Genomic DNA, 13364 nt, shown 5'->3' on the forward strand with positions numbered 1-13364 from the left:
ATTAGAAGGTGGAACAACTCTATGAGGTAAGCAATAGCTTGAGAATACTCTTCCTTAATACAAAATGGTGATATGCAGATAATGTACATGTCCATAATTGTTTGCATACCCTTGTAAGGCCATACATTGAGTTAACTGCTTGCAAGTTCGTCCTCTATTTATGGGAGAAACTCGGCCGAAATCCACGATGATTTAAACTCCCCATGAACCCTTACATTCGAGGACGAATGTTCCGTGGGGGGGGGGGGGGGAGGGTGTTACAACCCATATCCACACGTGTTAGTTCATGCCATATGTTAGTTAACATAAATCCAAGAAGAAATTATCTTTGAGATGATAAAAAGTTAATCCTATTGGTCTTAAGTGTACAAGGGTGTATAAGGGTGATTAACAAGTATTAGAAGTTAAACGAATCAAGGATGTTGTAACTCGTATTTTCGGGTAAAACTATAGGTGCTTAATACACTCAAAAGGTCATGTTTTAAGGTATTTGGATCATATAATATCCGTATCATAAGTCTTGAAGTCAAACGAGTTATGAAACAAAAGTCGACGAAAGTTGTCGCAACTTAGGTTCATAATTTTACTTAAACATTAGGTCAAATGTTTCTAAGATTTTCTCCCAATTTACAAGGAATTACGGGGTGATCTACCCACCAAATTAAATATCTATGAGTCTAGTTTCCAACGCATTAAACCGTTTGTCAATACGATCTTGGAGTATAGAGATATTCGTATTTTTGCAAGCTTGCGCAGGTTGGTAGGTGACAAGTAGGTGCATCACCTACTTGCCAAAATGAAAGGACAAAATTAAAAGCCCCAAAGTCGGCCAAGAGAGGACTTTTAAGGGATTATAAACTCAGTTATTTCACCCATATTTCAGACCTTCAAACCCAAATTGAACCCCTGCAATTCCTCCCCATAAAATCCCACACAAACCCTAATCGATTTTCCCTCTCTTTCAAGTTCTAATTGGGGGTAAAACCTAGAGTTTGAAGATACAAGGGAAGGGGTGATTTATCCAACAATTAAGGTAAGTTTACTGCTCTCTTTCATACATTTTTTCTGTTGCGAATTCATGGTAATTCGTTCTATACATGTAAGAACTCACGGGACGGTAATCGGAATTAAGCCGTGAGTTCGAGTTATTCACTTGTAGCGGACTGTTTTGTGGACTGTTTTGTGTTGCTCTTGGGCTGAGTGTTTTACTACTGTTTTTTGGAGTTTTGGAGGAGGAAGGGTGTGGAGAAACACCAAATAGATGTAGGGTTGTGGGCTGGTAGTTCTTCATAACATTTCCGGATCGTTTGACACGACTACGGTGGCGGTCGTACGTATGAAGTGATTAGGTTGTGCGTGGACTGTTTTGGGAGGCTCAATATGATTATCATTGATGTTGTTTGGGCTGTTCGGTGATTTTTTTGAATTGTGTGAAGTCATATATATAGGGGAGGTGCTGTCCGTTTCATCATAAAATAGGTTGTGTCGATACATAATAGTTATGATGCTTAAATGATAACGATAGTATCGTTTCTCTTATTGTAGACTAAGGAGTTGTGACAATTGCATAGCTTGAGGTTGGGGCAGTATTCCCTTTCCTTCTTTTGCATGACTCCGATCGTACATAAGGTAATGAACGAGCTTCCAAAGATACTCTACTCTTAGAAGCTAGCAGTACGTACATTGTTGCCCTCTTATGGAACGATTGATGTTGATGTTGCTTCTCTTATTCTTATGTTATCAATGTTGTTGGTACTTCCTGATTCTTATAAGGTTCATAGTGAAGAGTTAGCCTAATAACGTGTACAGAGGATACCGACCTTACGTCACTCCGAAAGGTTTAGAACGTAATTCCATGAGTCGAGCATGCATTATATATATGTATCTATTTTACTCTACCGAGCCGCGCTATAGTCGGCCGGGTACGACACCTATTGTGCGACCACTGATCAATTGGGTTTTACCGAGCTCGACGTGGCCGGGTACGATTCTACCGAGCCTTATGATGGCCGGGTATTTTTTTACCGAGCCTATTACGTCCAGGTACGATATGATGATGATGATGCCCACAGAGGCGTATGTTTTAAAAGTTTATGCATATATACATATGTATCATGCATTTCATGTCAGTAGCCCCCAGAGGTACCCATTTGTTACAGGTTGTATATTCTCTATTCCTGCTTACATTATTATTCGTACTTATGGTTCCCTGCCTTACATACTCAGTACTTTATTCGTACTGACGTCCTTTTATTTGTGGACGCTGCATGTTGTGCTGCGGGTCCTGATAGACAGGCAGGCGCAGCTTCCCCACCACCGTAGGCTGTCCAGTTCAGCGGTGATTGGCGAGATCCCTTCTTCGGACTTGCCGTGGTCTTGGTATGCATTTTTGTTATAGACATTATGGGTATGTCGGGGCCCTGTTCCGGCAATGTTGCAGCACTTATGTTCCTTTAGAGGATCATAGACAGGTGTCGACTCATGTATAGTTTGGTATGCCTTGTCGGCTAGTTTTTGTTGTATAGTCTTTCATGGTAGCGTGGTAGCTCGTACCTTATATATAGTTTCTTGATTGTCTGGTCATCCCATGTTATGTATGCTCATGCCATCATACTTTATTGTTGGTTGTCCATGATCCATGTCTACCATTTATATTGATCTCGTCAGCCATAAAAGATAAAAAAGAAGGTTAGATAAAATGTACGTTGGAGCTCAGCAAGTATGGTCGGGTGCTAGTCACGGCCCTCCAGTTTGGGTTGTGACATAGACACTTTCTACCCAAGTCATCATGATCAAGGGAAAGAAGGTTATTATTAATTATACATTAGGAAGATTTTTAAACACTACCAAATCGATTCATTTGTTATGTTATTGATAAGTTTCCAAAAATACATACACTTTACGATTTAGAGGAACAAGGGTCCAAAACACAACATAATCCATTGACCCTTCCAATACCCATATACAACCCACATAGTGTCTACGGAGCCTCTAAAGATACAAAGAGAGTTATGATAATGCCGGCAACAAGGCCCCGGGAATACGTCAAAACATGGTGAAATATGAACGAAAGATACATAACCCCGAAATGAAACGGGGCTCTCCAAGGCTGCTAGGAAGAGGATGATGTACTGCTAACGCTGGTCAGCACTGCTTGCTATGGAATCACCAGCATCCATTTAAGACGCAGTGACCCCGACAAAAGGGACGTTAGTACCGTTGAATGCTACTAGTATGTATAACTAAACACCATCTCACTAGAAATAACAATAATACAAGAAGGAAGTAATCATAAACTCAATAAAAGCCTTAAACAACAACACAACACCAAATTAAGGATCACATAAGCTTTCAAGTGAATTTCCCATAGCTTTAAGTTGGGACATCATTAGTAGCGACACCTCATCATTCACATTACCACCGTACTTATATACAGAGTCCGATCACGACCCGACCAGCTAGGTCGTCTCATTGGAGACATTCACCACAATCACAATTTCCAATTTCAATTTCAAATTTCAAATTCTAGCACAATACCACCATGTGTGAGACATGGCGTCCGATCACAGCCGGATCGGCTAGGCCGTCTCACCCAAGACATTACCATTTTCCATCGATCCTCTCATTTCATATTTCTTTCACATATATCAATTCATCGGCACTAGTAGCCACAATCGTTATTTCGTACCTTGGCTCTTAGCCGTATTTCATAATGCAAGTTCATTCCCACATTTCACATTATTATCATTTTCAACAAACAAGCCTTTTAATTCAAGATATCAAGTACACAAAAGAGCAATTATAAATCATAGGTATATAGGGGCTTTCACATACTTTGGCATAACAATATTTATTCAAACCCGACTCTAAGTCTAGGCATTTTAGCACATATTCCGTATCTCATACACATCCTCAAATGACAAGATAGTATAATGAGAGCACTGAAATACATATTTCAAATATATTCTTGCAACACAAGCACATTTGGAGTAGTAATTTCTACATCGATCAAATTTTGGAACTTACACCAATTGCATGGACACCAAGGGATTTAAATTCTAAGAAGAGGTGGTTTTAGCCATACATACCTCAGTAGAGATTTCATTAATTTCTACAATAGATTCCGGAACTCCTAGCACCTTCAATCTATTTTAGAAATATAACAAGTTTATTCAAGAATTAGAAGGATGATCAAGACTCTAGCTCATTTGAGCACATGATCAAGAACTATGTGTGCATTATGTTTTTAAGACCTTTTTGGGAAAAGTTCTATCATCCCACACCCCGTCCTTTACCATTTTAAACTCACATTCTTCCTAAATTCTTTCACCGTTCATGCATGGAAAACAAACAACCCCCAAGCCCATGAACCATCTAGCTAATTACCATTTTAGTAGAAATTTCAAAATTAAGAGCTAGGGCATAGATTCTTACCTTTAATGTGAGGACTTAGTGAACTTTACTTGTCAATCTTCAAGGTCTTAAGCAAGAATTTAGGAGAAATTAGTTGAAGATCACTCTCTCTGTCACGGCCCAAAATCTACCGTCGTGATGGCGCCTATCGTGGAACTAGGCCAGCCTCAACTTAACAATCGATCACAACAAAAATAAGTTGATGATATAACGGAAGCATTTAACATTTAAAGAAAATCTATTTGAAAACATAAGAAATCCCAAATTACGATACAATTTAGCTCAAAACCAGGGTGTCACTGAGTATATGAGCGTCTAAATCCGAATACAGTCCACTGCAGAGTCTAGAAAAATAAACTGAAATGCAACAAATGATAAAGAAGGAGAGTCAAGGCCTGCGAATGCCATGCTACCTCAAAAGTCTCCAAACTCTGAAAGAACTCAATCAGCAACCACCACTGCGACCGGTATCGCCTGGATATGTCCACGAGGCGCAGGGGGTAACGTGAGTACACCAACTCAGTAAGTAACGAGTCCAAACTTTAGACTGAAGGATAGTGACGAACTCAACCGTTACAGATAAGAACAGAAAAAACTGTACAGAAACGTAGACATGCTTTCAATTTAATAGGCAGTTCAAAACAGTAAAGTAGGGCCGATATGGACAGTGTAAAGAATGAATCTCTGCTACCTCTACATGCCAATGCACATGCTGTATGAAATGCACCATACTATCAGCCTTCTATTCTCGCACTCTCAAATACTCAACCACCCGGTACTGTATATGGCTCATACGGCATAGGGAAGATTCATCTCGGAATATATACACATCACTGACAAGAGTCACTCAGTACAAAGGAAGGCCAATCCAGCCCTGTGGAGAAGATCCATCTCCGGGTATCAAATGCTTCGCACAAGATCCATGTCCAGGGAAGATCCATCCCTCAATATATCAACTGCGCTCACTGGGGCTGTGTTACAGACTCCGGAGGGGCTCCTTCAGCCCAAGCGCTATCATAAATCAACATAACCGCTACGGCGTGCAACCCGATCCCATAACTATCCCAACAATACCAGCATAAAGTCTAAACATGATATCTAGCATGATTTAAAGCCCAATAACTTTATCACATGGTGGAAACATGGATATCAATAGGATAGAGTCACTAAACAGTTCCATGTAATCACCCAGGTCACAATTCTCACGATGCACGCCCGCACGCCCGTCACTTGGCATGTGCGTCACCTCAGTACTAATAACATAATACATAGTTCAGGGTTTCGAACCCTCAAAACCAAGTTTGAAAGCGTTACTTCCCTCAAATCAAACGAAATCCCACTCCGAAATGCCTTTGCCTCTAAAATTGGCCTCCAAACGTCCTGAATATAGCCACAAGCCATACAATACGATCAATATAGGCTAATGGAATCAATTCCACAAGAAAAATACCAAACTATAGCCAAAATCAGCAATCGGCTCAAACTCGGCCCCCGAGCTCACGTCTCAAAAGTCGACAAAAGTCACAAAACCTGAAAGCTTATTCACTCACAAAACCCGAAAGCCCATAATATGCGATTGCATAATGGCTATACGGTCTGCGAAATGACTGCGAAAAGTGCCCTCAAGGACTTGAATTTTCTGCTCCGGTCTGCAACAAATATGTGGTCCGTTGACCTCAAAATTTGCCAAAAAGACTGCCTCACTCTGCAGCAAAATGCGGCCCGCAGAGTGATTATGCGGCCGCGTAATGGGCTGCAAAAACGTACATAAATCTAACTTGGCACCACGAGATTCCGGGTTTAAGGTAAAATTTTACCGGTCTTTACATCACCCCTACTTAAGATCATTCGTCCTCAAATGAGGATCGAGGTCCACTATTAGCAACTTAAGCAGCTCAGTTTTCATACCACCTAACCGCAACCCCAAATTTGGCTAACTCCCTAAATTTCCAAAAATTTTGCCAGAGTTTCCTTTGTAATTAGGCCTATCCACCTGTCAGACAACCCAAAAACACATCCTAACAACATATACATAATCCACTGACGTAACACAACACAAAATAACACCAACCGTGGCCTTATAAGCCACAAATAACCAATAGGGAACACCTTTACATTAATTGAACAAGTGATACAAACTTCATAGGTGACAATTTCATAAAAAAAATTACACAACTATTCAAAAAAGTGAGGATACTTCTTCTTCATCTCTCCCTCGGCCTCCCAAGTGGCCTCTTCAACTTTGTGGTTCTGCCGTAACACTTTTACGGAGGCAATTTCTTTATTTCTCATCTTTCGGACTTGCCTATCAAGAATGGAAACTGGAATTTCTTCGTATGATAGTTCTTCATTAACCTCAATGGCCTTAATTGGCACAATAGCTGATGGATATCCCACTGCCTTCTTCAACATGGACACATGAAATACTGGGTGTACCAATGACATCTCAGGTGGTAGCTCAAGCTTGTATGCCACCTGACCGATCCTGTGAATGATTCTATACGGCCCGACATATCTCGGACTCAATTTCACTTTCTTTCCAAACCGCATAATACCCTTTATGGGGGAACCTTCAAGACTACCCAATCATTTTCCTTGAACTCTAAGTCTCTCCGACGAACATTCAAATAGGACATTTGACGGCTTTGGGCGGTCTTCAACCGCTCCTTAATGATCTTAACCTTCTCCATGGCCTTATGTCTGGCCCTATCAACTCAGCTTCCCCAATCTCGAACCACCCAATGGGAGATCTACACCTTCTACCATACAATGTCTCAAATGGTGCCATCCGAATACTGGCATGAAAGTTGTTGTTATAAGCAAACTCTATGAGTGGAAAATGATCATCCCATCTAGCCTTGAAATCAAGAGCACAAGCACGCAACATATTCTCGAGCGTCGGAATAGTCCGCTCTGCTTGCTCTTCGGTCTGTTGATGGAAGGTTGTGCTAAGATTTACCTGCCTACCCAAACCTTGCTGAAATTTCTTCCAAAAATTAGCTGTGAACTGATCCCCTCGATCGGAAATGATGGAAACTAGAGTTCCATGAAGCCTGACTATTTCCTTGATATACAATTTAGCATATTGTTCTGCTTTGTCGGTAGATTTAATTGGCAAAAAGTGCGCTGGCTTTGTGAGTCGATCCAAAATAACCCAAATTGAGTCAGACTTGCACGGAGTGCGCGGTAGCCCTACCATAAAATCCATATTTATCATCTCCCATTTCAATATTGGAATTTCTATGCCTTGTGCTAACCCACTAGGACGTTGATGTTCAGCCTTCACTTGCTAAAAATTCGGACACCTTGCCACAAAGTCCGCCACATTCCTTTTCATGTCATTCCACCAATAGATTTCCTTGAGGTCATGATACATCTTTGTAGAAACTGGGTGCACGAAATACCTGGAAGTGTGAGCTTCCGCCATGATTCTATCCCGAAGACCATCAATATCTGAAACACATAGTCGCCCTTGGTACCGTAGTGTACCATCATCCATGCTGAGAGAAAAAGTTGTGGTCATGCATTTATGAATCCCCTCCTTCAGTTGTACCAACAGCGGATCATTGTGTTTCCTTTCTTTGACCTCCGCTACAAGCGATGATTCAGCCCTATTCTGCACAATTATCCCTCCTTCATTTGAGTCACAAGACGAACTCCCAAACTAGCCAACTGGTGAACCTCACTGGCCAACGGCCTCCGATATACCTCCAAGTGAGCCAAACTACCCATAGATTTCCGGCTAAGAGAATCCGCCACAACATTGGCTTCTCCCGGGTGATATAGAATATCGATGTCGTAGTCTTTGAGTATCTCAAGCCATCTTCTCTGCCTCAGATTCAATTCCTTCTGTTTGAAAATATATTGAAGGATTTTTTGGTCCGTGAATACATCCATGTGGACCCATACAGATAATGACGCAAAATCTTCAATGCAAAAACCACCGCCGCAAGTTCTAAATCATGTGTTGGATAGTTCTTTTCATGATTCTTGAGTTGCCTAGAAGCATAAGCTATAACCTTGCCGTGTTTAATTAACACACACCCAAGCCCGATCCTTGAAGCACCGCAATATACCACAAACCCCTCTATGCCCTCTGCAGGGTTAATACCGGCAGCGTAGTGAATCTTGATTTCACTCCCTGGAAGCTCCTTTCACAAGCATCGGACCATTGGAACTTAACCGCTTTCTGCGTCAATTTAGTCAATAGAGGGGCAAGAGTAGAGAACCCCTCCACAAACTTCCTGTAATACCCGGCCAAACCCATGAAATTGCGAATCTCTATTGGGGTTGTAGGTCTAGGCCAATTCTTCACTGCTGAAATCTTTTGAGGATCAACCATGATTCCTTCTGATGACATGACCCAAGAACGTGACAGATTCAAGCCAAAATTAACATTTCGAATTTTTTTTATGCAACTGGTTCTGATGAAGGGTCTGCAGAACTGCCCTGAGATGATTGGCGTGGTCCTCCTGACTTCGTGAATATACAAGAATATAGTCAATGAACATTATCACAAAGGAGTCAAGAAAAGGCTTGAAGACTCGATTCATAAGATCCATGAAAGCTGCCGAGGCATTTGTTAGCCCAAAAGACATTACCAGAAATTCAAAGTGCCCATACCGGGTCCTGAAAGCTGTTTACGAAATGTCCTGCTCCCTTATCTTCAATTGGTGATATGTGGACCGTATATCAATTTTGGAGAACTTAGCACCTTTTAATTGATCAAACAAATCATCTATCCTTGGTAATGGGTACTTATTTTTTATTGTGACCTTGTTGAGCTGCCGATAATCAATACACATCCGTAGCGATCTGTCTTTCTTTCTTACAAAGAGAACTAGTGGGCCCCAAGGCGACACACTCGGTCGAATAAAACTCTTCTCTAACAAATCCTTCAATTGTTCCTTTAGCTCCTTTAGTTCTGTCGGTGCCATTCTGTAGGGTGGAATAGATATAGGTCGGTGCCTAGCATCACATCAATCCCAAAATAAATCTCCCTATCTGGCGGAATCCCTAGGAGCTCATCTGGAAAGACATCCGGAAATTCATTCACAATCGGCATAAACTCAAGTGTAGGTGCCTCAGCATCGATGTCCGTGACCCGGACCAAATGGTAGAAACATCCCTTGTTAATCATTTTCGTGGCCTTAAGGTAAGAAATAAACCTACCCTTTGGCACCACATTATCCCCATTCCACTTAACAACTGGCTCATAAGGAAATTCAAGCCTCATAGTTCTAGTTCGGCAATCAAGCTTGGAAAAACATGAATAAAGCCAATTCGTCCCCACTATTACATCAAAATCAACCATCCCCAATTCAATAAGATTGGCCATGGTATCCCGACCACGTACCGTACCAACACAATCTCTATAAACTTGCGCAGCCATAATAGACTCACCAATCGGAGTAGATATGGAGAACAGCTCATGAAGCTATTCCAGTTCTATCCCAATTTCCCTAGCAACACAAGGGGTGACGTAGGAAAAAGAGGAACCGGGATCAATAAGAGCATACACATCATGAGATTGGATAGTCAGTATACCTGTAACAACATCTGGAGAAGCCTATGCACTCTGGTGGCCACTCATAGCATAGAAGCGGCTGAATCCTCCCAAACTCTGCGCACTACCCCTAGCTGCACCACGCCCCGCGGGTGCTGGAGTGCCTCGAGCTGGAGAGGGTGCTGAAGATGTAGTAGCTGATTGGCTGGATGGCTGTGCTGTGCCCCTACCAGCACCCTGGCGGGATAAACGACACTCTCTCTAGATATGGCCCCTCAATCCGCACCCGTAACATATAGGCAGGTCCATGTAGCAAATCCCCAAGTGTATCTTCCCACACCTGGGGCATGGGGACCTCCGCTGCTGCAGTGATCTTCCTCCTAACCGACCCTGCTGGTGGGGTCCCCTATTACCCTGACTGGGCCTGAAATGACTCCACTGCTACTGCCTGGGCCCTAATGGCGGTGCACTGGCTAAACACTGAGCAACAGACGGAGATAGCCCTGATTACCCTCCCCTAAAGGCTGATCATCCCCTACCAAAAGTTGCCCGTTGACGAAGCCTTACTGCTACCCTCTCGCTCCATCCTTTTCTTCAATTTATGTTTCTTTGTAGCCTGAGCAAATGCTACCATCTTCCAATAGTTCATATCAGAATTCAGGGCAGCTGTAGAAGCTTCATTAATAGTCAAAAAACTAAGGCCCTTAACAAACTGACGCACCCTGGCCTTCATGGTGGGCAATATGTGAATAGCATACTTGGACATGCGTGCGAACTCCATGTGGTACTCCCATACACTCTTGCTACCTTGCTTTAGACTCTCAAACTCCGCTGCACGAGCTGCTTTTGTCTCAGCAGGCAGGAAATGATCCATAAAGGCATCAGCAAACTCACTCCACCTTACTGGAGGGCTCCCCTCCTCACGGGAGTCCTCCTACAACACAAACCACGAATAGGCCACCCCTTTTAAGCGGTAAGCAGCCAACTCCACTCCCTCTGTCTTAGTTTCACGCATAACTCTGAGGGTGTTGTGCATCTCATCAATAAAATCCTAGAGGTCCTCCTCAGGATTACCACCCGTGAACACTAGAGGATCTAGCTGAAGAAATCTGTTTACCCTGGAACTGGCGGAATCCCCTTGCTGGCTAAGAGAGCTGGGTGCAATATTAGGTCTTTGGGCCTAGGAAGCCACTATCTGAGCCAACATCTGTATGGATCCCCTAAGGTCCTCATCAGTAACACTAGGACCAGACGCTGGAGCTGAAGGTGGAACCGGAATGTTAGTTGGAGGGATCGTCGTACCCTCAGCAGATGTAGGAACTGGTGTAATGGAATAAGGCAGGGTAGTAGTCGGGGGAATGTCCTCACCCCTCGGGTTTTCACCCGCATCATCAAATAAAGAATCGACTACCACTTCTGGGGCAGTGTTGGCTCCTTGGTCAGCTCGTGCTCTCTTCTTAGTTGCCATATACTGAAAGTTAAAGGAATGCACTAGTTAGAGGAGGAACAGTTTCACAACCAGCTTTATCACACGATATAGAACATCAAAGAAGGGTATTATTCCTAAATGTCCAAGTAGCCTCCAACTTATAGGTGTGGTCGACAACACACCGATAAGAAGGACCCTACAAGACACTGCTCCGAGACATCCTAGGACACTTTAGAACCTTAGTCTCTGATACCAAGTTTGTCACGCCCAAACCTCGGAAGCCGCGACCGACTCTCAACCGTGTGAACCCGGCCGAACAAGCCTATTAGACACTTTCTACCCAACTCATCATGATCAAGGATAAGCAGGTTATTATTGATTATACATTAGCAAGATTGTTTAAACACTACCAAATCAATTCATTTGTTACGTCATTAATAAGTTTCCAAAAGTACATACACTTTACAATTTAGAGGAACAAGGGTCCAAAACACAACATAATCCATTGACCCTTCCAATACCCATATATAACCCATATAGTATTTACGGAGCCTCTAAAGATACAAAGAGAGTTATGACAACGCCGACAACAATGCCCCAGCAATACCTCAAAACATGGTGAAATATGAACAAAAGACGCATAACCCCGAGGTACTGCTAACGCTGGTCAGCACTGCCTCCTATGAAACCACCTGCATCCATTTAAGACGCAGCGCCCCCGGCAAAAGGGAAGTTTTAGTACCGTTGAATGGTACTAGTATAAATACCATCTCATTAAAAAGAACAATAATACAAAGAAGTAATCATAAATTCAATAAAAGCCTGAAACAACACCACATCACCAAATTAAGGATCACATCAGCTTTCATGTGAATTTTCCATAGCTTTAAGTTGGGACATAATTAGTATCGACACCTCATCATTAACACTACCATCGTACTTTTATACGGAGTCTGATCACGACCCGACCAGCTAGGTCATCTCATTGGAGACATTCACCACAATCACATTTTCCAGTTTCAATTTCCAGCACAGTACCACCATGTGTGCGGCATGACATCCGATCACGGCCCAATCAGCTAGGCCATCTCACCCAAGTCATTACCATTTTCCATCGATCCTCTCATTTCATATTTCATTCACATATATCAATTCATCGTCACTAATGACCACAATTGTTATATCATACCTTGGCTCTTGGCCGTATTTTGTAATGCATGTTCTTTCCCACATTTCACATTATTATCATTTTCAACAAACAAGCCTTTCAATTCAAGATATTAAGTACACACGATAGGAATTATAAATCATAGGTATATAGAGGCTTTCACATACTTTGGCATAACAATCTTTATTCAAACTAGACTTGCAGTCTAGGCACTTTAGCACATATTCCATATCTCTAACACATCCTCAAATGACAAGATAGCATAATTCTAAGCACGTTATTTTTGCCCGACCAAAATACTCCTACAAAATCACAAAATAGATTTTTTTGTAGTTTATTTTATTTTTATAGAATTTCTAGGAATATTTGCTTAATTGTTTGCATTTTTGTTGCATTTTTGCATATATTAAAAGCATAAAAAATACCCGAAAAATATGTTTAAGTATCATGCATTGCATTCTTAGGTTGATAGTTGCATTTTTAGTTTAATTGTCAATTAATTGCATCAATAAAACAAAATCAAAAAAATTAATATAAATTATTCCACATTTTAGCTTTAGTGTTATAAATTAGTACCTTGCTTTCAGTAGTATTAAATCAATTAATCATTTTAGTTTTAAAAATAGATAATTAAGTTAATTTTACATTGCTTGGTTTGGTTTAGGATTTAATTAAGTTTATTAGCATTTAAAATTGGGAAATTAAAAGAAATCCATGCAAGAAAAAAGAGAGAAGAAAAGAAAATCTGATTTGGACCAGAAATTGGGCCAAAACCATTTTTTTAGCTCAAATCCGCACCCTGATCCACCCAGCCCAATCCCTACCCGGTCCATCCCCCCCCCCCAACA

The sequence above is a fragment of the Nicotiana attenuata genome, chromosome 6, assembly GCF_001879085.1.
Source record: "Nicotiana attenuata strain UT chromosome 6, NIATTr2, whole genome shotgun sequence".
Classification (NCBI taxonomy): Eukaryota; Viridiplantae; Streptophyta; class Magnoliopsida; order Solanales; family Solanaceae; genus Nicotiana; species Nicotiana attenuata.